The sequence below is a fragment of the Pan troglodytes genome, chromosome 5, assembly GCF_028858775.2.
Source record: "Pan troglodytes isolate AG18354 chromosome 5, NHGRI_mPanTro3-v2.0_pri, whole genome shotgun sequence".
Lineage (NCBI taxonomy): Eukaryota > Metazoa > Chordata > Mammalia > Primates > Hominidae > Pan > Pan troglodytes.
Window position 1 is genome coordinate 23,906,837 of NC_072403.2, and position 25,557 is coordinate 23,932,393.

At 40.3% G+C, this 25,557-nt stretch overlaps 1 protein-coding gene and 1 pseudogene across 14 annotated transcripts in view; one reads left to right on the forward strand and one right to left on the reverse strand.

Annotated features, from left to right (window-relative positions):
• The window catches only part of KIF13A (kinesin family member 13A), a 228,262-nt gene that overhangs the window by 189,480 nt on the left and 13,225 nt on the right, over positions 1-25,557 (reverse strand). The window lies entirely within an intron of this gene.
• LOC129144222 (small ribosomal subunit protein eS12-like) lies at positions 4,478-4,851 on the forward strand (annotated as a pseudogene).

Here is a 25,557-nt window from a genome sequence, read left to right on the forward strand (position 1 = left end):
CTCAAAGGAGATACTAAAACTCGCCGACCACTATACATCATAGCTCATTACAAATTTGCATTAGTCTCCTCTGGGTCAAAAAGGCACTTTTCATAGAAAAATTTATCGTGCCCTGGTTTGTCAAAAGTATAAATCTTTTAGGAAAAAGTCGCCAGAGTGTAGCATAGCTCATTGATAAGTTAATTACTAGTGGGACAAAGCATGTGACCAATGGCTTTGGAGAAGGCTCTGTTTAATATTTATTACAGTAACCACAAAAGCCTTCCTGCTATGAATTAAAGACACCATCAACATTTTAATTCTGGCTACTGAGTGACTAGAGAAATAGTAAGTAGCTGCTGATATATTTCAGCACTTTAATATAAACAACTGTGACTGTCTGGAGACCTTAACTGCATACAGGGTCTCTAAATGTATTTAGTTGTTAGTGCAGGTCTCTTAAGGGGTAAAGGGGAGGAGACAGGAAAGGAAAAGAAAAACATACTTCTAAACAACATCACAAAATACACCTGTCACCAGTTCTTAATTTTCTAGAGTTTCAGAAGCCTTTGAAATTTTGATCAAAGACATGAAGTCTCACTCTTAGAAATTGTATATGCATACACACACTTTTACTTTTAATGTCAGGGGGTTCACTGCCTTCAGTTTAAATGTCCTGCACTACACAGTCATTATACTACATATACAGTAATAAAAAAACAAGTGCCAACTCGAGTTTTTAAGCCTAAAGAATGACAAACTAAGAGGTCATCTAAACAGAGTTAAGAGATAACAAATGCACTATTGGTGGTTTTAAAAGTAATAATTATAATGATTTTCACATTCATAAAACACACTGATTAACTAACATATTTCCTACAAAATGCAGTCACGAACTTACTTTAGCTAGCTCCCTTATTCCTAAACAAAGACTTGTACTGGGACAATTATTAATTACAACCAATTTACTGGGCACTCACAATGCAAGGGTCTGTTGAAAACAAAAACTACTGACCCAAATAGTTTTCCTAGGATATATAGTCTGTGGCATACTGCTCTAATTGTTTAACTTAATCCATGTTCTTTTGTAAATCCTTGTTCAAATGTAAATTACATCTGGCAGAGTCTCAGAGTGTGAGTATCTGATTTTTCCTGTTGATCTCCATAAATACAAAATTACAAATCTCTGCTTCCTCATATATAAGTAAAAGAAGAGCTGAGAACAAGCTGATTCAGTTCAAACAAACCAGAAGGGATTTAAACAAATCTAAGCGCAAACCTTATATATTTGGTTAGAGGAAAAGAAGATTAAAAATATAATGACTCACAGACATGTGCTTTCAGAAAATGATTTATTAATGGATTACCAAATAAAACTCTGTAATTATGAATTTCACTGGTCAAATTTACCTTCTTACACTCTTTAGGACCAACAGATAGAAGAACATGTACACAAACACACATTCCTTTCTTATACCCCATTTGTTGGATGAATGCCCCACAGGATTTTAACAAAAGCATTATTTATCCAACAGCTGAGCATCTTAACAAAATTAAAAAGCAATAACTCTCTCTCAATCTGAGGAATTCAACTTTATGTGTCTAAGAGTCCTCAAATACACTTTTAATCATGCCTAAAAAATGAAATATATGACAAAAAATACTCAAAAGATACTTAGAAATAACCCTTATCCACCCAACTAGAAAAATCTCTAATTACTAAAGGACTTCTAAATCTTTCTTAATTTTACATTTCTCAAAATAATTTCTCAAAAAATACAACACTATTGAACATAAATGACTAAATGTGTGGGATACTTAAAAACAACCGTATCCACCCACCCAGAAAAATCTCTAATTACTAAAGGACTTTTAAACCTTTCTTAATTTTAAATTTCTTAAAATAATTTCTCAAATGAATATAACACTATTGAACATAAATGACTAAATATATGGGCTATCACAAACCCACTTTAGTAGTACACACACCTAAGGAATTGTACTTATTATATAACACTTTGCCAACCATCCATTTATTCATATGTGGGGTCTGATGCAATTCACCTCATGCCACTTTAATTTTTTATTTTTTTGAAGACAGGGTCTGGCTCTGTCACCCAGGCTGGCGTGCAGTGGCTCAAACAGCTCACTGGAGCCTCCTGCCTCAGTCTCCTGAGTAGCTGGGACCACAGGTATGCGCCACCACGTCCAGCTAATTTTAAACACATTTTTTGTAGAGATGGGGTTTTGCCATGTTGCAAAGGCTGGTCTTGAAATCCTGGGCTCAAGTGATCCTCTTGCCTTGGCCTCCCAAAGTGCTGGAATTAGAGATGTGAGCCACTGTGACCAGCCTCAATTTTTTTTTAAAAAACAGCTTTAAGATATAATTTATATACCATACAATTTACCCACTAAAAGTGTCCAATTCAGTGATTTTTAGCATATTCACAGAGTTATGTGGCTATCACCACAACTGTAGAACATTCTCAATACCCCCCTCAAAAAATGCCATATCCATCAGCAGTCACTCTCCATTTCCCCCAATTCCCCCAAGCCTAGGCAACCATCAATCTACTTTCCGTCTCCACGAATATGTCTGCTCTGGACATTTCACATCAATGGAATCATACAATACATGGTCCTTTATGACTGGCTTATTTCACTTAATGTTATGTTTACAAAAAGTTCATCAATGTTATATATGGCATGTCACCACTTTAATCCATTTTATAAATTCCACTGTATGAATATATCACATATTCTTCATCAGTTGATGGACACTTGGTGCCTCATTACAAAAATCTTTTTTCTTAAAAGAATTTTTTGTAGCCTTCCAAAAATACCTTTATTTACAATTTTTGTAGAAGCAATTTGGCAATTTGTATTTACAATTTAAATGCTCATAGTCTTTTCCTAATTTATATTAAGAAACTATAATTTGCCGGGCACGGTGGCTCACGCCTGTAATCTCAGCACTTTGGGAGGCCGAGGTGGGCAGATCATGAGGTCAGGAGATCGAGACCATGCTGGTTAACATGGTGAAACTCCGTCTCTACTAAAAATACAAAAAAATTAGCCAGGCGTGGTGGCAGGCTTCTGTAGTCCCAGCTACTTGGGAGGCTGAGGCAGGAAGATGGTGTGAACCCGGGAGGCAGAGCTTGCCGTGAGCCGAGATAGCGCCACTGCACTCCAGCCTGGGTGACAGAGCGAGACTCCGTCTCAAAAAAAAAAAAAAAAAAAAGAAAATATAATTTATATTAAGAAAATAATTGGCCAGGTGTGGTGGCTCATGCCTGTAAACCCAACACTGCGGGTGGCTGGGGTTGGGGGATCGCTTGAGGCCAGGAGTTTGAGACCAGGCTGGGCAACATGGCAAGATTCTGCCTCTACAAAAAATTTAAAAATTAGCAAGGCTTAGTAGTGTGCTCGCACCTGTGGTCTTAGCTACTCAGGAGGCTGAGGTTGGAGGATCCCTTGAGCCCAGGAGTTTGAGGCTACAGTGAGCTATGACCACACCACTCACTGCACTCCAGTCTGGGTGACAGGGAGAGACTCTGTAAGAAAAGAAAAGCCGGGCGTGGTGGCTCATGCCTGTAATCCCAGCACTTTGGGAGGCTGAGGCAGGCAGATCACGAGGTCAGGAGATTGAGACCATCCTGGCTAACACGGTGAAACACCGTCTCTACTAAAAATACAAAAAATTAGCCAGGTGTGGTGGGGGGCACCTGTAGCCCCAGCTACTCAGGAGGCTGAGGCAGGAGAGTGGCGCGAACCCGGGAGGCAGAGCTTGCAGTGAGCCGAGATAGCGCCACTGCACTCCAGCCTGGGAGACAGAGCGAGACTCTGTCTCCAAAAAAAAAAAAAAGAGAAGCGAAGCAAAGAGGGGAAGAGGGGAAGAGGAGAAGAAGAGAGGACCGGAGGGGAGAGATGGTTAACAGGGATATAACAGGAATATATTAATGATGCTTTCTGGAGCACTGTTTACAGTGAAAAACTGGAAACAGTCTAAATGTCCATCATTAGGGGATTAAGCAAAGAAATTATCATTCATCCATATAATAAAATATAATATAGCAATTAAAAAGAACGAGGTAGACACCCATCTATTAACATGGAAAGGAAGGCATTATTCTGTTAAGTTAAAAAAGCAGGTTAGAGAACAGTTCATATAGATGATATTATTTATGCAAAACATATGCATACATACATATACACGGGTACCTGAACACACACCCATATTCTCTCTTTCTCAAAGAATACACTCCAAACTTTTAGGAATGATTACTCTTAGACAGTAAAAGGGAAGAAAGGAGATTTTTTTATTATTTCTCCTCTCTTAACCAGGAAGAAAAGCAGGGGAAAAAAAAAATCTTTAAAGCCCCAGATGTCATGTAATGGAAATTACAAAAATTCCTTGGGTTCTTTCTCTGCCTCCACCAAGTTCAGAGGCAGAGGCTTGGGTGCACTGAAGATTCCCTATCACCAGTAAACCACCGGCATGGCCGAAGAAGGCACTGCTGCTGCTGGTGTCATGGATGTTAATACTGCTTTACATGAGGATGGCCTAGCACGTGGAATTCACAAAGCTGGCAACTTTAGACAAGCACCGAGCCCATCTTTGTGTGTTTGCACCCAACTACGATGAGCCTGTGTATATCAAGTTGGTGCAGGCCCTTTGCGCTGAATACCAAATCAACCTAATTAAGGCTGATGACGACAGGAGACTAGGGGAATAGGTAGGCTTCTGTAAAACTGACAAAGGAAAAACCCCATAAAGTGGCTGGTTGCAATTGTGCAGTTGTGCTGTAGGACTATGGCAAAGAATCTCAGGTCAAGGATGTCACTGAAGAGTACTTCAAATGCAAGAAATGAACAAATAAAAAATTTTGCTCACATTCCTCAAAAAAAATTTTTTTTTCTTGGAAACGGATTTAAAACAATCCGATCGGTTGGGTGCGGTGGCTCACACCTGTAATCCCAGCACTTTGGGAGGCCGAGGCAGGCAGATCACGAGGTCAGGAGATGGAGACCATCCTGGCTATCACGGTGAAACCCTGTCCCTACTAAAAATACCAAAAAAATTAGCCAGGCGTGGTGGCGGGCACCTGTAGTCCCAGCTACTCGGGAGGCTGAGGCAGGAGAACGGCGTGAACCCAGGAGGCGGGCTTGCTTGCAATGAGCCAAGGTGGTGCCACTGCACTCCAGCCTGGGCGACAGAGCGAGACTCCATCTCAAAAACAAAACAAAACAAAACAAAACAATCAGATCAGCATTTTTCTAACATCTAATAAACTCATATAGCTCAAGGACCACATCTTCCCCCTTTTAGGGAGTAGGTGATTGAAGGTTTTCACAAATCCCCTCATCCCTTAGACTAGCTGCTCAATAAATAACAGCTGACTAAATAAGCTACCAGTGTTACATTTTAAGTATAATACACAGCATAATTTAAAATATAATATTAGGCTTCTCTGGAAAAATTTTTCTTAGTTTTCACATTAATAACCTGATTTTACATTCTTTTCAATATTATATCTTCCTTTATAAGACATTTTCACAACCCAAAACTAAATTGTCTATTACATGCATTTTTACAAGGATTTTTTGTTATTGTTTATATTGTTGTTAGAGACAGGATCTCACTCTTCTTGACCAGGCTGGAGTGCAGTGTTGCGACCATAGCTCACTGTAGCCTCAAACTCATGGGCTCAAGGGATCCTCCCTCCTTAGCCTCCTGAGTAGCTGGGACCACAGGCACACAGCATCACACCTGGCTAATTAAGAAAAAAATTTTTTTAAGAGACGGGGTCTTGCTATGTTGTCCAAGCTGGTCTCAAACTCCTGGCCTCAAGTAACCCTTCCACCTTGGCCTCCTAAAGCACTGGCATTACAGGTGTGTGCCACCACACCAGGCTCATTTAAAAAAACTTTGTTTGTAGAGATGGAATATCTCTCTACAAAAAATGCTGGTGCCCAGATTGGTCTTGAATTCATGGGCTCAAGCGATCCTCCTGCCTCCACCTCCCAAAGTGCTGAGATTACAGATGTGAGCCACGGCACCTGGCCTACAAGTATTACTATACATATCTTTACATTCAGAATCACTGAATATGAGAATTGATCTGGTCTAATCTCCTTGATGTACAAACGGACACTAGTTTCCACAGGTGTTAAAGTTACTCCAGATCCTTCTATTAGTAGCGAAGCCAAGACTAGAACCAAGAACCTGGGTTTCTACCTGTTTTGATTTAAATATAACAATAACAAACTCTATTCTACCAATTCAACACCCACTCTGCCTTCTTTCATTTGTGAAGTGCTCACTTGAGTAACTGATAGGGCAAAGTTTCATGTAGACTTTTGCCGCTTCACACCAATTTGGATATCTGACCAAACAAATTACCTATACAATAAGTAAAATCTTCCCTATAATTTCCACGAATATATTTGAAGAAGTGATTTTCTTGTACCCATAAGACAATGTGCATTCACTATATTGGATGTAATACAAAAAGTAGCCATTTCTGGGTTTAAATTTGTCTTATTTAAGAACAGCAGTGCAACTAATCTTAATGATTTGGTTGTTTGGATAAGATAATATTGAAGACAAAGTCATGGTTTACTAAAGCAAAGAAACTGTATGCTAAGTCTATAAGATGGCAATTTCCTATTTTCTGTGACTCCTTTCAGAGTCTCAGGATAAGGCTGCACCAATTCAGTGTAGTTTGTTTCCATGCATTAACCTCTACAGGTAATTCATGCCAATTTGTGTTCACACATCTACATTTTTGCCTAAATACATGCAAATTTATGCATCCCATCAACCACTGTCTTTTATATTTAAAGATGATGACACTAATAGTGACTGTTATTCTTGTATACAGGTTTTCCTGAAAAGACTGCCATATTTTCCAGATCATAAGCACAATTTTTAAAAAGTCTATTAACATTGCTTTAAATCTACAGTCAAGCATTTTGAGTGTGAACAGCAAGCAAAGCAACGGACTTAGGTTCACAGTGCCAGGCTCTGTTCTAAGGCCTCATCAAGTGGTAGCTCATTTAACCTTACATCCGTAAGATGCAGGTATTATCATCCTCATTTACAAATGAGGAAGTTGAGGCATGGAGAGGGCAGGTAACTCATCCAGGATCACACAGTAATAAGTGAAAAGGCTAGGATTTACTTTCAATCTGGCTCCAGAGTCTGTGCCTTTAACTACTGCTCTGTTATTAGACTCAACAATAGGTCCATTACAAAGAAGGTCCGGAAAAATCCAGCATGTGCACACTTTTTCAAAGACCATCAACCATGCAGCCAAGTGCCACCTGTTTGTGGTCCTCCCTGATTAGCAGTCTTGTCCATCATGTACTTTGTGCCTAGCACTGCAAAAGCAACCAAGATGGAAACAAACCCAATATGCAAGAGATTTACTATCTAGGTAGGGAGGCAAGTTATGCCTAAGCAGCAAAGGTGGTGTTAGGCTGTGATATTATGGTGATAGACATATATTGGTTTTTGTCCATGGTTCCTGGCTCATAACTCCCATACCCCTTGTTACAGTCCTTTGCTATAATGTTGGGGTGCTTTAGGTCTCAGGAGGAGGCCTCAGGGAATAGATTCTCTCTCGCCGACCTTCTCCTGTCCTCTAATCTGGCTGTGGGTCAAAAAAAAATCCTCATTCCAGAGAGGGTCCTGCTCTATACTCTGGAGGAAGAAATGCTGCATAGAGAGGCTAAAAAGGAACTAACACAGACAGGCCTTGCTGAGTTTCCCCACTCAGTCTACTAGTATGAGATCACAACCTTTCTGTCCAATCACATTTTTTTTTTAGACGGAGTCTCACTCTGTAGCCTAGGCTGGAGTGCAGTGGTACAATCTCGGCTCGCTGCAACCTTGCTTCCCAGGTTCAAGTGATTCTCCTGCCTCAGCCTCCCAAGTAGCTGGGATTGCAGGTACCCACCACCATGCCTGGCTAATTTCTTGTGTTTTTAGTAGAGACAGGGTTTCACCATGTTGGCCAGGCTGGTCTCGAACTCCTGACCTCAAGCGATCTGCCCGCCTTGGCCTCCCAAAGTGCAGGGATTACAAGCGTGAGCCATCACACCAGGCCCCACTTTTTTATGCCATCCATATTCAATCATGTCTATATAACAAGACCTCCATAAAAACCCTCAAGCACAAGTTTGGAGAGCTTCCAGATCACTGAGCACATGGAGGCAGCAGACAGGACAGTGAAAAAGAACTCGTTCACATGCTGGGAGGGTGGTGTACCCCATCTCCACAGGGACACAAGCTCCTGCGCTAGGGACCCTTGCAGACCTCGCCCTATGTATCTCTTCATCTGGCTGTTTATTTGTATCCTCTAAGATAACCTTCATAATCAACTGGTAAATATAAGTGCTCCCCTGAGTTCTGTGAGCCTCTCCAGCAAATTAATCAAACCCAAAGAAGGGGTCCTGGAAACCCCAACTTGAAGCTGGTAGGTCAGAAGTTCCAGAAGCCCAGACTTGTGACCGATGTTTAAAACAGGGGGGCAGTCTTGTGGGACTGAGCCCTCAACCCGTGGGATCTGACACTATCTCTGAGTAGACACTGTCAGAACTGAATCAGAGGACACCCAGCTGGTGTTCACTGCTTGTTGGTGGGGGAAAACCCCAAGACATTTGGCCACAGAAGTCTTCTGTGTTGCTTGTTGTGGCGTGAGAGCAGAGGGAAAACACAATTTGAGTTTTCTGCAAAACACAGCCTTATCACAATATTTAAAGACATGATGTGTTTCATGGCCAGATAGAGTTGTTTGGTGTTTTTCCTCTTCACATTATCATAAAGCTTAACATGACAATGACTTCACATACTTTTTCAAAACACTTTAAAAGAACAGCCTGAGGTTTAGACCGGCCTTCCTCTAGGAAACAGTCACAGAAAACATTTTCAATGGTGAAATGTCTCTAAAAGCTCTCACCAAACCCTGCTTTTGAAGCAGCTTCAGTCTGATAACCCGACACAGAAATAAAAAGCTTCTCATATAATAGACACCTGCCTCTACAAGCTGCTAAGCTGCCACTCACAATTATACCTCAGGCACAAGGAGGGATTTACTCACCAGCCATTCTAATCAATTGCAATTTGTCTTTGGTGGCATTAATTTCATCTACTATCTCTAGATGATCATCAAATCAACCTAAATTCCTCAAAAGATACTGAAGGGGTTTGTAAAAATTCTTCCCTAAAAAATATTCTCTGGCTGTCCATTCCTCTCAGCAGTAATGTTCCTCCCAATTGCTTTTTAAGAATACTTATATTTGCATATGGTGTTCTGGACAGCACACATCTGACTATATCTAGTTAGATACATCAAACTTCTGAGTAACTGAAATTGCTAAGTAAAATATCTATAAATAGGCAAATACACAGTCTGTGGCTTATAACATTCGTTTAGAAGCTATATATAGTAAAAACTATTCTCTATAGATGTAGTATAGCTGTTATTTGAATTGTGACACGCAAAGACAACATGTATTTGAACAGCAGTTTACTTCTTTTATCAACTATCCTCATGTTTCAAATTTGACAGTTTTATTCCATTTCTTCATCTTCACCTTGAATATACAATGTGATATTTCAATTATATGATTTATTCTTATACTTTAATTCCATTTATTCCATCTAATCCATTGTCAAGGTGTTGTATTCATCCAAATGCAAAACTGATTTTCATCTACTACTTATCTTATTCAATACATAAAAATCCAATTATAAAACCATGTTGACAATGCTAACATTTGTGTCTTTTTCTTTTCTTTTCTTTTCTTTTTTTGAGACAGGGTCTCACTCTGTGCCCAGGCTAGAGTGCAGTAGTGCAATCATAGCTCACTGCCACCTCTATCTCCCAGGCTCAAGCAATCCTCCCGCCTCAGCCTCCCAGGTAGCTCCCAAGTAGCCTCCCAAGTAGTCACCATGTCAGGCTAATTTTTTTTTAATTTATATTTTGTAGAGATGGGGTCTCACTATCTTGCCCAGGCTGTGTCATTTATCTCTAAATAAAAAAAGTACTGTGAGTCATATACAAGTCACTGTTTAAGGAGCTACACACATCTTATCATTCATTCAATGTTTACTCCGTGCTAGGTATACAATGACAAGCAAAACTGACATCATGCCTGAAGCTTCATAAGAGCTTCTAGAGACAGCCTCATCTATGTTATAGAGACTGCATGAAAAATAGCCATGCCCATACAAAGCCATGTATTTTAAATACATTTGCAAATTACTCTTTATTACTTACACTACATTATGTTTGGGAGATGCAACGCAAAAAAAGAGTTTTATAAAATATTCCATTGCCACCAAAAATAAAGTTCTCGGAACACCAGATGTTTCTCTGTAGGAACACATAAGAGTCAAGGGTTGGAAAGCAGCAGAGGAAAGAATGTATTCTTAGAAAAATAAACTGGATAGAAACAGGCAGTCAGTGTAAACAACTCTAAAATAAAATGATCTCAACACCTTCTGTATCAACAAGTAGAGAGTACTCCTCTTGAGGCAGAATTGATTATTTTCAATTATATTTCTTAAACCTCCACATTAACCCAAAATAAACATGAAAGTCAGGGACATCTAATGGTAGCATTCCTTATTCAATTAAAAGCTATCAGTTCGGCTGGGCGCAGTGGCTCACACCCGTAATCCCAGCACTTTGGGAGGCCGAGGCCGGCGGATCACCTGAAGTCAGGAGTTCGAGACCAGACTGACCAACATGGAGAAACCCCGTCTTTCCTAAAAATACAAAATTAGCCTGGTGTGGTGGCGCATGCCTGTAATCCCAGCTACTTGGGAGCTGAGGCAGGAGAATCACTTGAACCCGGGAGGCGGAGGTTGTGGTGAGCCGAGATCGCGCCATTCCACTCAAGCCTGGGCAACAAGAGTAAAACTCCACCTCAAAAAAAAAAAAAACAACACAAAACAAAACTCTCAGTTCTCACCAATTAACATGTCCTCCCCAAATGGTGGCTAGAAAAAGGTTTATCATGCATTCATTTTGAATGGCATTTGTGATTCCTCAACCCATGGAGAAATTTTAGGAGTTAAAAATCTGCCAACAAGGTAAAATCATAAAAAAAGGTTATGAGTCAAAGGGAAAATCACTCTTTAGTAACTAAAAAAAAGTAAACATTCTTTGAGAGTAGCAAAAAGAGAGCGAGTATAAAAAATAATTTTGGATTTTGCTTTAACTGGAAACACTAATGGACCAGCCTCTGGGCACCAATGTTTGTTGACTAAACTTAACAAATGAATTATAACTAAAAATAACACTGCTAAACTTTAAAACCAAGATGTTTTTGCTAAGCAAACTCTTCCCACAAATAGGTATTTCTTTCTATGTATTAACTATGCATTTATGACTGTGATCAGCCTGGCTAACAAATCAGTGACCATTTTGGGGTAATAACCTTCAATACTATTACCCAAAGAGGGATCCTCTTCTATCAGTTATAGTTGGGGTGGGGGTACAGGGCAGCTCCTTCCTTTACCCAGGGGATATATCGAGAGCATCATCTCTCAGGAGGAGGTGAGATTTTTAAGTTGATCCAAAGGGACCATGGGTTTTAAATGTTTCAGAAATATTTTTATATGTCATTCCTCAGAGGTATATTCCCAGCAGAATAAAGGAATGTAAAGAATTGTGGTGTCTATCATATAGTAGTGCAGGAGAAACAGCAAAGTAAAAGTGAAATGAGCTGGGAAGAAGCCCCTACTGACTTCATCATCAAGGAGTGAATTCACAGTATAACGTATCATTCATTCTTTCATTGTTTGTGAGCATGAATTGAGTACCGAACACTGCACTAGACCCCTTTCAAGATCCACAGTAGGAGAAACTAAGCCTCCTTTCAAGAAGCGTAGCATCTTTCAGTTCAAAAAAGTATTAAACAGCAGATTAACAAGTACATAAAAATATGGTTAAAATTATCTACATAATATTACAGGGGCTTAATGTTAAGCCAAGGGTCAGAGAAAGATTCTTAAAGGAACATGTATGCTGAAACATCCAAAAGGACCAATGAATGTGAGTTTGCAGAGAGGAGGCTAAAAGAGCACTTCAAACTGGAGAAAATACGGAAGTGGAAACTGGGATGTGCAGCTTAATGAGATCTGGACTTGGCAAGGAGGTGGACTTCACTAGTGTGGGCTGGTAAGGGGACCTGGAAAGGAGCTGGGATTCCAAAGGTGGAAGGTAGCAACTGATGTGGGATAATAAATAAGTTATTAAGATAGGCAATAAATCATGTCCCAGCATGAAAGGGACCTGAAACCACCCCCAAATTGGCCCAACAAGCACCAAGCATATTGTAAGCCCTTTATATTCTCCCCGAATTAGGCCGGACAATGTAGAGTCAAATTGCACTTTTAATATTTTACCAACTGACTACCATAAATTTGACATTAAACAAAACAGCCCAGTGACTGTATTTATGGTAGAGATGTTATTGAAGATATTGTTCTCTAAATAACACTAAAAGGACAGAAAGATCCTTCACCCAGGGCTTAGTAAATAGAATAGCTATGTTCTTTTTGAGCAACTAGCTTGTTTTCTTCTTATATACAATTGTATAACAGTTATTTTCCTGTTTGCATGGGCTTCTAGGATCCTCCAGCCAAATACGATGTCCACCTCCAGCAACTACATAGACTACAGCGCACACTAGGCGTCTTACCTCTAGTTTCAAATTCTTCTCTTATTCTCACCTAAGCCCTGTGTTCCTCTGTATTCTAGGGTGCTTAGTGTTTGGTTGGCAACATTGTCTATTTTCCACATCTTAAAATTTCAGAATTGGGATACACTTGACAATCAAGGTTTAATAGTTCAACTGGCAATGGTTTTTCTTTTGTGTGGCACCTACATACCAATGTGTCTTATAATTGATGGTATTTTAGGTGCACTGAAAATATGGTTAATAGGCTGGGTGTGGTGGTTCATGCCTGTAATCCCAGCACTTCAGGAGGCCAAGGCGCGTGGATCATGTGACCAAGCTGGCCAACATGGTGAAACCCCATCTCTACTAAAAATACAAAAATTAGATGGGTGTGGTGGGGTGTGCCTGTAATCCCAGCTACTTGGGAGGCTGAGGCAAGAGAACTACTTGAACCCAGGAGGTGGAGGTTGCAGTGAGCTGAGATTGCGCCAGTGCACTCCAGTCTAGATGACAGAGAAAGACTCCGTCTCAAAAAACAAAGAAAAAAAAATATGGTAATAAATTGAAGAACAGGCTTGAAACGTCCATAAAAGGTCAAGCTTTTGCTGCAAAGGCTGAGGAGAAGAAGCAGTAAGTCATAAGGGAGACCGTTAAAAAAGCAGAGCGAGGAGAAAATTTGTGCAGGCAAGTAGCAATGTAGCAATGGAGGGAACAGAGGACACGGACCACAGAGATGAGCACAGCCAGGAAGAGGCAGCAGCCAGAGAGGCTCCACTTGAAAGAGGGTGGGGCAGGACACAACCATCTGTACCGGCCCTGCCCTCAGGAACAGCTGATGCTGGTATGGGGGCTGCGTGCAAGTCAAGCTGAGTCTGGACAACATCCACAGGCACCCGGAGGCAGCTCAACCACAGAGTACTTCTGTTATATCTACTCTAGCCAGACAAATTCCTGTGGTCCTCTCTCTCTCTCTCCCTTTCCTCTGAGCTTCCATACATTGGAGGTGTAACACAGCCAATCTACACCTTTCCATTTAATTGGAATCTTCCTCATGCTTGACTCAAATTTTATTTCTCCAATTAGCTCTGGCTTATTAATGACAATGCAATGAATAGAATCAAACTGATGTTATCAGCCAGCCCCAAAGTTTCTTACTGAGATGCATCTGATTCAGCCCTTTAGACTCAGATCTGTCTGTCCCCTCTCCCACTACACTGTAAACTCAAAGTGCATAAAGATAATTGTTTATCCTATATGATTATAATTACATAACCAGCAGGTCTAGTCATCAAATAATTTTGCTTCCCTTTAAATTTTGTGACCAATGGAAGTGAGGTGAGGGAGTAAGAGTGTCATGTGAAAGGCTGGGTGCGGTGGCTCATGCCTATAATACCAGCACTTTGGGAGGCCGAGGTGGGCGGATCACCTGAGGTGGGGAGTTGGAGACCAGCCTGGCCAACATGGCGAAGCTCCGTCTCTACTAAAAATACAAAAATTAGCTGGGCTTGGTTGCGGGCGCCTGTAGTCCCAGCTACCCGGGAGGCTGACGCAGGAGAATCGCTTGAACCTGGGAGGGAGAGGCTGCAGTGAGCTAAGATCGTGCCATTGCACTCTAGCCTGGGCAACAAGAGCAAAACTCCATCTCAAAAAAAAAAAAAAAAAAAGAGTGTCATGTGAAGTAACATGGATAGATAAGGTCTTACGATATGAAGAAATATATTACCGATGACCACAAAAGGGCCCCAAGGATTTGTAGGATAGATTTGTTCTATATCTTTCTTTTTTTGAGACAGAGTCTTGCTCTGTCGCCTAGGCTGGAGTGCTGTGCGTGATCGAAGCTTACTGCAACCTCTGCCTCCTGGGTTCCAACGATTCCCCTGCCTCAGGCTCCCAAGTAGCTGGGATTACAGCCACGCGCCACCACGCCCTGCTAATTTTTGCATTTTTAGTAGAGACGGGGTTTCACCATGTTGGCCAAGCTGGTTTCAAACTCCTGACCTTGTGATCCGCCTGCCTCAGCCTCCCAAAGTGTTGGGATTACGGGCGTGAGCCACCATGCCTGGCCAATATGTTCTATATCTTAATGGTGATAGTGGTTAATCAGGCATATGCAATTGTAAAAACTCAAGAAAGTGTACCCTTAAAATGGGTGCATTTTATTGTAGATAAATTTACACCTCAGCTAGGCACAATGGGTCATGCTTGTAATTCCAGCACTTTGGAAGTCTCAGGCAGGAGGATAGCTTGATTCCAGGAGGTTCGTGGTTACAGTGAGCTATGATGATGCCACTGCACTCCAGTCTGGGTGACAGAGTGAGACCCTGTTTCTGAACACCCACACCCACACACAACCACACCTCTCAATAAGGTTAATTTTAAAGTATATTAGCCAAGAACTAATTATTCAGTTTAGAGTAAATCAGCTCCATCAACTCTCCTCCTTCTCTTATAGCAGCTCATATTGTAGCCATCACCCTAATTCTTATAAAACAAACACCCTTGAAAAATACAACTGATAATCAGAAAAGCCCAAGTTTCTACTTTTTACAAGCTGTGATCATTCACTGGCCTAAAAGGATGTTGTAATAAATCTTGTCTGTGGTTCTCAAAGGTTGACATCAAGTAACTGTACTTTATTGCCCTCAAATATATATATATTAAAAAAGCAAAAATTAAAATAAGTACTAAACCCAATCATTGGATAAAATATAAGTAAATCAAATTTATAAAAATCAGTAGAAAAGTCAGTGTTATCTACTTTATAAAAACAGTAGAAAATGTCGGTGAGGAAGAAAGTGTACGTGGAATCCTATCAAAATGAGCATGCACCAATGCTGCTTTCTCAAACAGAAAGACAGAAGTTTAAAGGATTTTTTTTTGAAATAACATATACAATTGGACAAAAATGATACTAGTCTGGCAAATTTTTCATGGGCTTAGGTCAGTAGAGCTTCACAGTTGTTTTGATTTTATCCCAGATAACCCAGGTCAATGTTTTCAGAATTCTGAAAGTTTTGTGGTTTTCTTGTTGTTTTGTTTTTTTGAGACTGAGTCTTGCTCTGTCGCCAGGCTGGAGTGTAGTGGTGTGATCTTGGCTCAATGCAACCTGTGCCTCCCGGGTTCAAGCGATTCTCCTGCCTCAGCCTCCCGAGTAGCTGGATTACAAGCGCCTGCCACCACACTCAGCTAATTTTTTTAAAAAATATTTTTAGTAGAGATGGGGTTTCACCATGTTGGCCAGGCTAGTCTCAAACTCCTGGCCTCAAGTGATCTGCCCACCTTGGCCTCCCCATAGCGCTGAGATTAAGGCATGAGCCACTGCACCGGGCCAGGATTTTAAAAATCAAAGGAAACACATGTGTCCCAAATGAAAAGGTTACAAGCTTTCCAAGAAGTCTGGATTAATTTTCTCTAATTGATCTTAGTATCATGTTTAGATATCCTAATCATATTTAATCTTTAACTATGTTCTGCCTGCAAATTTACTTAGGTGATAAATAAGTGTTGTTTCCACCAAGACTAGCCATACAAACCATCTAAAACTTTACTAAGAATAGTATTCAAATATGAAATATCATAGGTAGAGATGAATAAGGCTTTTGTTGTATATGATTCAAATCTCCTACAGACCATTTTAATAACCAGTATTTCAATAATTATTGAGAGAAACTCAGAGTTCACATGCAGAAATGGTTCTCCAATCCTTATAAGATTTCACATAGCTTTTACTGAGTCAAAAGTTCCATTCTCTTTTTAGCAGCAGGAAGGAAAATAAATTATTACAAGTGACTCAAAACAAAGCAATTTAACTGTGCTTCATTAGTGAGATGTTTTCAGAGCATAGCAATAAAGATATGTGTGATGTTAAATCTCATTACTTATCCAGTGGCTTTATTAACAGGGTTGATCTTGACCTTGTTAATTTATGTTTGTCTTTTTGGTGATAGATAACACATTATCTTTAGTCATAATTTTAGATTAAGGAATAACCACAAACTCATCAAATTATTTGCTTGTAAAATTAAAAAGACGTACAATCTTTATTTATTTCTCAAATAGGTAGGTGGTTGGATAAAAGTACGGCTAAAATGGGGCCAGGCGTGGTGGTTCACGCCTGTAATCCCAGCACTTTGGGAGGCTGAGGCAGGCGGATCACTTGAGGTTAGGAGTTCACTTGAGGTCAGGAGTTTGAGACCAGCCTGGCCAATATGGCAAAACCCCATCTCTACTAAAAATACAAAAATTAGCTGGATGTGATGGCATGTGCCTATAATTCCAGCTACTGAGGAGGTTGAGGCATGAGAATTGCTTGAACCCGGGAGGCAAAGGTTGCAGTGAGTGAAGATTGTGTCACTGCACTCCAGCCTGGGTGACAGAGTGAGATTCTGTCTCAAAACAAACCAAAAGTAAGGCTAAAATGAAAATTGTCAAAGTCAACTCATAAAAAAAATGTGTGTGTGTGTGTGTGTATGTATGTGTTATTTTTTATGTGTGCTATTTTTTATTTTATTTTTATTTCCATCTCTAAAGTGGCCTAACATAGCAACCTTAGTACCCATGAGAATACCCTAGTATACCCATTAGAATTTGTCTCTAATGTCCTTTTCCCCTAAAGGGATTTAATATCTTGAAACAGTTAGTATTCAAGATACTGGATTTTTTTTTTTTTGACAGTGAGCAGGATTCTTTCAAAAGTTCTGGAAAAAAAAAAAAACCCACGATTTAGAAGACTTTTACTGGTCAAGTATGACAATCTGAGCACTAACAAGAAAGGAGGGGTGAATAAATATAGAGTGTCTCCTAGATCTAATCCCAACACAACACAGTGCTTGATGGTTTCAACATGGATCCGTATGGATTCACTTGACCACATCCTTCCCATCAGATAGTTTTGAGAAATGTATCAAAAAGTGTTTTTATTGTTAACATCACTATATGTCCCACTACTTCAGCTTCATCCTTCTGTCTTATGATTCTTATTATTGCACGAACAATAATAACACACACTAAGAAAAATATCTAACATTTTTTGAGTATTTGCTGTAAATACTCAAAGCTCATTATTTATTTTACATGAAGTTGGAAATTAAAGCACAGTGAGGTTAAGCAGCGTGCCCAAAATCACGCAGCTGGGAAGTGCAGGTGCAGGCTGAGGGAACCTGGACTCCAGAGTTAATGCTCCTAATGCTGCTTCCTTAATTAGGGAAAGAAAATTCCAAATATTCCAGCAGTACCTAACTTGATTTAGTAGACACTCTATTCCCTTTTGGTATTATGCACTTTCTCAGGGGAAAAGTAATCCGAGGAGATAAAAACTTTGGTGAAGGAAAATGTTAAAGATAAAGCAAAACAGAAAATTTCAACAAGACAGAACTTTGTCTTGGACTAAACATTCAGCTGAACCTAGTGCTGTAAATTTTTAGATAGTGCTACCGCCTCAAGGCAATATGCAATTGTTGTGTTTTCATAATCTTAAAAACTCAGTAGTTATTCACTCAGTGGTATAAACTACCAACCACAGAAAAAGGAAAATGCATCACAATGTTAAAAGAATGAGTAAACTGTATTTTACCTCTAATATCTTATATTTTCAAAGTGTTCAACAGTGAATGGGCATCACATTTATAATTAGAAAAAAGTTATATTAAAAACAAAGTTCTTATGAATAAAGAAAGAGAGAACTCATCTTATGCTCAATCACTCAAGGATGGAAAACTAAACTTCTCTAGGGCAGAGAAAACTATCCGAAGTCTTTCTGGAAGACTGCAGGTGTCAGGAGCAGAGATGCCTGGTTATCCATTTCCATAGTCATGAGTTGCCCCCACACACAGACTGCTATCAGCAACAACTTTGTATAAGCTGCTCCCCATCTTTTACTCCCCAAAGGAAAGACCTGCAGTGTTAGGTTTCCTCCTGCTCCCAACTGCCCAGCCACTGAGCCATCTGCCTTCCTGCTCTGATTTCTGAACCAAGAAGGCTCAACCATGGGACTAGGACCCGCTGATGTTTGACAATCACTGTGAGATGCATCACAAGTAACTTGTTAATAAGGTGCTCATTAAATAAGTCTGTAAAAGCTTACTTAATAAAGTCTGTGAAGGTCTTAATAAATGCTTAATAAAGCCTGCAAATGGCTTATTTAAAAATATAAATAAAAACAGGTTCAAAGCTATCCCCTGTAGACTGCCATTTTCACATGGCTTCCATTCCAATGTACATTCTTGGACGGCATACTGAGAATTACCCACAATGCTGAGTACCCCTGGGGGACTGACAAACTTAGGCATATTATTTGACATGTGTGCTGCAGTGGGGAACAAAAAAATGTTGAAAACTGCCACAAGGGTAAGCAGAAGATGCAGCATCAACCCAATGGCCAATTAGGAACCAGAGAACGAGAAGAACCCAGAGATCCCCGCTTACTCACCGGGAGAAAGAAGAGTAAGCAGGCCAGCAGCCCTGCCACTCACAGGGCTGTCCCAGATTCACAGGCAATGGACTCCAGGTGGAGCTGGAGGAAGAGGCCCTGGCAATCTACCAGTATCTCTCCTTTCTCTCAATTCTTTCACTCCAGTCCTCTCTCCCTATGACAACAGGAGGAACAGCTTCTCATGCTGACTCACAAGAATGCCAAGCTACATCAGGTTGGTGTAGGGTCCACTCATCCAGTCTGGGACCACACACCACCTCTGGGTGTATAGCTCTGGCAGTACAGGAAATGAAACATCCCGACCTCACAACTTTGCCTAGGATAGAATTCTCTTCCACTAGTTACCTGCATAGAATCTGCAGCTAATGCTGCTCTATAGGTTGTGCAGTGAACATTAAAAATGTGAACTTTGTCAAAGACTGGTGACCTCCTGGCTGGATCAACCATTACTTATCTCATGTAGTCCTAAGCAGCTACAGCCTCTGCCTGTCAGCCAAAGGCAGTAGCAGCCAAAGCTGTAAGGGTCCAGAGCTACATTTGTACTGCCATTACCCCCAAAAGCCGCATGACAGCACAAAGGCTATCATTATGTAACAATTTAATGCAGAAATTAGAGGTCTCAGAGGGCCCAGACTAGAAGCACTAGAACCACCAGTGATGTGACAGACACAACCTGAGGACTTTCTACCCACAGACTCATCTACCTAGGCACAGCTCTTATAATAAAAGTCTATATCCATATCTTTCATTATATTCAACTATAAAACATCTACAAGGCACTTACTATGTACAAGGCATGTGCCAGCTGCTTCGAGAAAGGAAGAGGGAAGAAACAAAAGACAAATAAGACAAGGGGCTCTGCTCTCAAGGAGTTTGCAGTCTAGAGGGTATGATAAGCCATTTGTACAGATTCTTCACGGACATTGAACTGGTCACTGTCTTTATTCAGAGCAATAAGTTTTGACCACATGGCTGGAGGCTCTACCTCCAATCGTGGTATCTTCTGCTTTGTACTCTAGTTATTGGGGGCTGGCCCTTTGCCATCTTAGACATAGTATATACTCACTAAATGTTTGTTGTACTACTTAATTATATTTATATTAATTGGATATAAAGTTACTAGGCTTTAGTTAGCATAAGGGATTGATAGACTGCCAATACTACTTAGTCATAAATGATTTCTGAGGAAATGATTGGCTGAAGCTAGTGACACACTGTGTTCAAATAATATTAGGTTTCTATACTTCTATTTTTCTTCCTGAGGCAACTGACTTTATTATCCCCATACTTATGCTGGGGACTCTTGTTCCAGGGTTTACCATCCTGGAGAGGATGAACTTGAGGGCTTCTCTGTTAAAATTCAGAATAGAGAAATATTTTTACTTGCATATCTGGTTCTCTGGCATCCCTTACATGAATATATTTTAGCCCAGAACTGTTTACTTGGGAAATCTTTTGGTTTTTGGCATTCATTTACTGACCCACTAAAATTTGGAAAATATATTTAGGATATTTAACAGAAGCATTCTAGTTTCCTTTGAATTTATTATTTTCTTTTAAAAAGTTTTAAAATATACCATACAAACCTAAATGCCTGTGTATTTACTTGTGTTTTCTTTTTTTTTTTTTGAGACGGAGTCTCGCTCTTTCACCCAGGCTGGAGTGCAGTGGCGCGATCTCGGCTCACTGCAAGCTCCGCCTCCCGGGTTCACGCCATTCTCCTGCCTCAGCCCCGCAAGTAGCTGGGATTACAGGCGCCCGCCACCACGCCCGGCTAATTTTTTGTATTTTTAGTAGAGACACGGTTTCACCGTGTTAGCTGGCATGGTCTCGATCTCCTGACCTCGTGATCCGCCCGCCTCAGCCTCCCAAAGTGCTGGGATTACAGGCGTGAGCCACCGCGCCCAGCCGTGTTTTCTTAAATAAGGGATTCATGCATGCTTTCTTAGAACAGTTTTTGATCCATTTATTCAATTTAAGTTTTTGTGTATAGAAATACATAAAAGCAGGCCGGGCATGGTGACACATGCCTGTAATCCCAAAATTTTGGTAGGCCAAGGCCGTGGATCACTTGAGGCCAGGAGTTTGAGCCTGGTCAACATGGTGAAACCCTGTCTCTACTAAAAATACAAAAATTATATATATATATCAGGATGCTGAGAGAGGAGATCCAATGGCAGTGTGAAAGTAAATAGATTTCAGATCGCTTACATGCTTCCAGCAATTTGCCTGCTTCAATTACCAGGTAGTTTTCTTTTCTCTTTCCTTTTCTTTTCTCCCCTAACCCCCTTCTTTATTAATCTTAATGCAATATTTGACTTAAATATCTGCATCCTGGATAGGCCTGGCCACGAGTGTTAATGACATGCACCTCCTCTTCCCTAATCCTCTTACTGAATTCTTTCTAGGGATGTTAGTGGTAGGCTCAGATAGGAGTACTGAACAGACATAGGTTATAACCACTTAAAAGCCTTATATCCATTCACCTGAGCAGTTTGTCTCCAAAGAGCACACTCTTGGCAACAACACTTGATAGTGCTTTACAAAACTACTTATTTATACTCAACAGGTATCTATCAAAACAGTGCAAAAAGCAAATAAGAGATTTCCAAGGGAAAAGCTGCAGCTCAGAGACAAAGTAATTTATAACACTTTTACAAATTTCAATTTTATTTCAGCTTTTAAAAAGATTGGTGAGGTTATTTCAATACATCAAAATACAAAAACAAAGATGTAGGCTACCACTCAAAAAATTCAGTCTACATACAAATAACAGAGACTGGTCAATTTTTAAGGGAAAATATCCTTTAATGATTCTTAGTATGATCTGGCCTGAAGGACCCAAGATCCTCAGAACTCCAATAGCTGATGTACTATTAGACATCGCACACACCAGGGACACCTAACTGTACTTCACAGTTCAGAGTTCACATAGCTATGGTGGTATTTCCATCAATTTCCAGGAAAAGAGATAATTAATGTGATCACTTCACAAAATTAAATGTATCCAAGGTTTAAATTCTGAGATTATGTCCTTTCTCCTATTCTGGTGTTAAGCTGACCTCTATTTTATAATAAAATATTAAAATTTAGTAGTGCTTTTGTTTTTTTCCTTTTTTTTTTTTGACACAGGGTCTCACTCTGTCGCCCAGGCTGGAGTGCAGTGGTGTAATCATGGCTCACTGCAGCCTAGACCTTCTGCATTCAAGTGATCCTCCCATTTCAGCCCTGCAAGTAGCTGGGACTACAAGTGAGCACTACTACCACACCCAGCTAATTTTTCTATTTTTTGTAGAGATGGGGTTTTGTCATGTTGCCCAGGCTGGTCTCAAGCTCCTGGGCCCAAGCGATCCTCCCACCTCTGCCTCCCAAAGAATTGGGATTACAGGAGTGAGTCACCACGTCTGGCTTGCTCTTGTTTTAGTGTGATTACTCGGCATATTTAAAAGAGGCTGGGAACTCTGTTTATCCAAATTTTTATTTCTACTGTTTTTTAAAAATCCTTAAGTCTGAGAACCAATGAGCAAGGGCAGCTAACAGTCACTCTTGGGGGGGGAAAAAAACAAAACTAGTTAAATAATAATCTAGCTAGAGAGCTTAAAAAAAAAAGTCCCTAGGATTACAGTAGACCAGCAATTTTTGAACACTATTTCCAATGCATAATTCATCATAAAAATGTAGACTAGGCTGTAACCCTAGAAAGAAGAATCCTATTCCATCAAAGCCAACAATACTTCAAGGCTTCAAAAAACTTAAAGTGACATTACCATGCTAATGTTACCTATTTGTACTGTAACTCTTTGTAAGTCTAGATTCAAAAGGAGATGCTTAAAACTGGATAAGGCTGCTCAAATTTAACACCGTTATCTTGATAAACCTTGCCCACTACTATCCTCCTTCCTCTTTATTCAAAACATTATCCTTGAAACAAGTAATTTTAAGGATCTTTCTCAATGTCATAATGTAACCATTCCCTGTTACAATTTGCATAGTGAATACTAAACTTTAATTAACTGTATGAATAGAAGTAGAGAGCAAAAAGGCAAAACAAAACCAAAAACAGTATTTCATTTAAAAACCTTACAAAGGTCCAATTACAACTGCAAGCTCAGCTATAAATCTTTACACATTCTCTCTTTAGCTGGGAAAATAGGTGGGCACCAAAGGCATCAATTCTGAGGACTTGTTTTATTAAACCCTAGAACAGAATGTAAGTATGTTTAAAGGCTTGTTAATCTGTTCAACAAACTACATGTGGATTTATTGTATGTGGCCCTTCCAAAATCCGGGACAGATCTTTTCAACACTTGCAACAGATGCCTATGCAGTTCGTCGTTTTGCGCTTTCTGGTTTTCCTGAGGCTCCAGCTTGAGATACAGAAATATTTATGGTCATTTGTGGTGGGTGTGCAGTCTAGGGAGTGTCTTCCCAAGACAATACAAAGGGCCAACAGCAAAGAGCAAAGCTTCCCTTTCCTCAAAGGCTTCCTTCCTGTTCCTTGTCTTTGAGAGAGAGTGAAAAAAAAAAAAAAAAAAAAAAAAACAAGGCTCCAAACTTTTTCCCCTAAGGGAACTACAAACAGAGGTTTCCCTCAAGCCTCTTCTAACAGCAGCCAGTTCATCAAGCCCACAGACCAGACCCTGAAGAGCCCCATGGAATCAATAACCACTTTGCTTTTGAAAGAAAGGGGAAGAGGGCATAAACCAGAGACACAGACACACTAACCTGAGTTCATCCCACAGTGGAAGATAGGAAATATTGGAGATGAACTGGAGTTTGGTAGGGTTGCAGCAGAATCCTCAGAAACAAAACACGATGCCCAAGGAAGTTCTAAACCAACAATAAATGTCATTTCTCCACTCCCACACATATATACTTGTTGCATAAAACAGCTGTATACCTTTAAGAACAGCTTAAAAATCACTGGATCCCACAAAGAACACAACTATATAAGATGACGACTAATTAAAAGATTCAAATCAGATGATTTTGTTATAATGTTCCTACGTAGACACAGGCAAAGGAGGTATGTAGAATGTCTGTAAGGAATCCAGGATTCTCAGCTAGCTGATAACGACTTCATGCTGCTGCTTTATTTCATTTGACACCTTCCATTCTCGTATCAGCTACTGCGTGCAAACCAAACCTCCCAAGAATGGTGACCCTGTCCTCTTCAGTTCACCTAACACCCTGGCCAAGAAGTAAATTAAAATGCAATGTATTTCAGCTCCTATAAATGTTACCTACTTACTCTATTTAACTCAACTCTCAAAGTACCGTTGGGATAAATCTGAACATTACAACTTAAAGAAAAAAAAAAAAAAACCCTTACAGACTACCTAGTCCAGCCCTCAATTTTACAGATGAAGAAACCTAGCTGCAAAAGGATCAACAGCTATCTCAAAGAAGCAGACCAAGTCAGTGGCAGAACCAGATGGCACCCAGACGTCTCACAGTTCACTGTGCCATGCTGCTGCTCCATAGCCCAGATCGGAGCCTCTGCATGGATGTGGTCCCCATGGCTTTGCTAAAATTGTCACATCATTACAGGACTGGAAACAGGGAACTGGAGCCCACAACTCTCAAACCAGAAAGCTGAGAAAGAACCTGTGCCTTCTAACAAGTTGGTATCAGGTGAAGGATAGGCAAGTACTTTGCATTTAGATAAGTTAGGTAATTCTTTCCCCTCTACTGTAATTCAAGTAAAAACAAATAGCAAGATGCACTTTAATTAAATACATCTGTTTAGAGAGTCCTTATGTTAGGAACCCGGTTTTTTATTTTTATTTTTTTGAGATGGAGTCTCGCTCTGTCACCCAAGCTGGAGTGCAATGGCGTGATCTCAGCTCACTGCAACCTCCATCTCCCGGGTTCAAGCGATTCTCCTACCTCAGTCTCCTGGGTAGCTGGGATTACAGGCACACGCCAACACGCCCGGCTTTTTTGTATTTTTTAGTAGAGATGGGGTGTCACCATGTTGGCCAGGCTGGTCTGGAACTCCTGACCTCATGATCTGCCCACCTCGGCCTCCCAAAGTGCTAGGATTACAGGCTTGAGCCACTGCGCCCGGTGGGAACCTCGTTTACTATACCAGACCAACGGTTTTCAACCTTGGCCACACATGAGAATCAACAGCCAACCATGTGCGTTAACAGTCTTGGGCATTCAACCTGGTCAAACCTTTGGATGGCTATACCCCCAGACACTGTGAAGCAAAGACACGTCATATCTACTTTGCCCTGTTCAGATTCCTAACCTACAGAATTCATGGGTATTAGTAAAATGGAGTTTTTTTTTAGACCACTAAGTTTTAGAGTAGTTAAGCAACAATAGTAACTGGGACACCTGGGAAGCTTTTTTAAAAATCCTAGTGTCCAAGGTGCACTACAGCCCAATTAAGTGAGAATCTCCGGGTCTGGGACCCAGCCATGTATTTTTAAAGCATCCCAGGA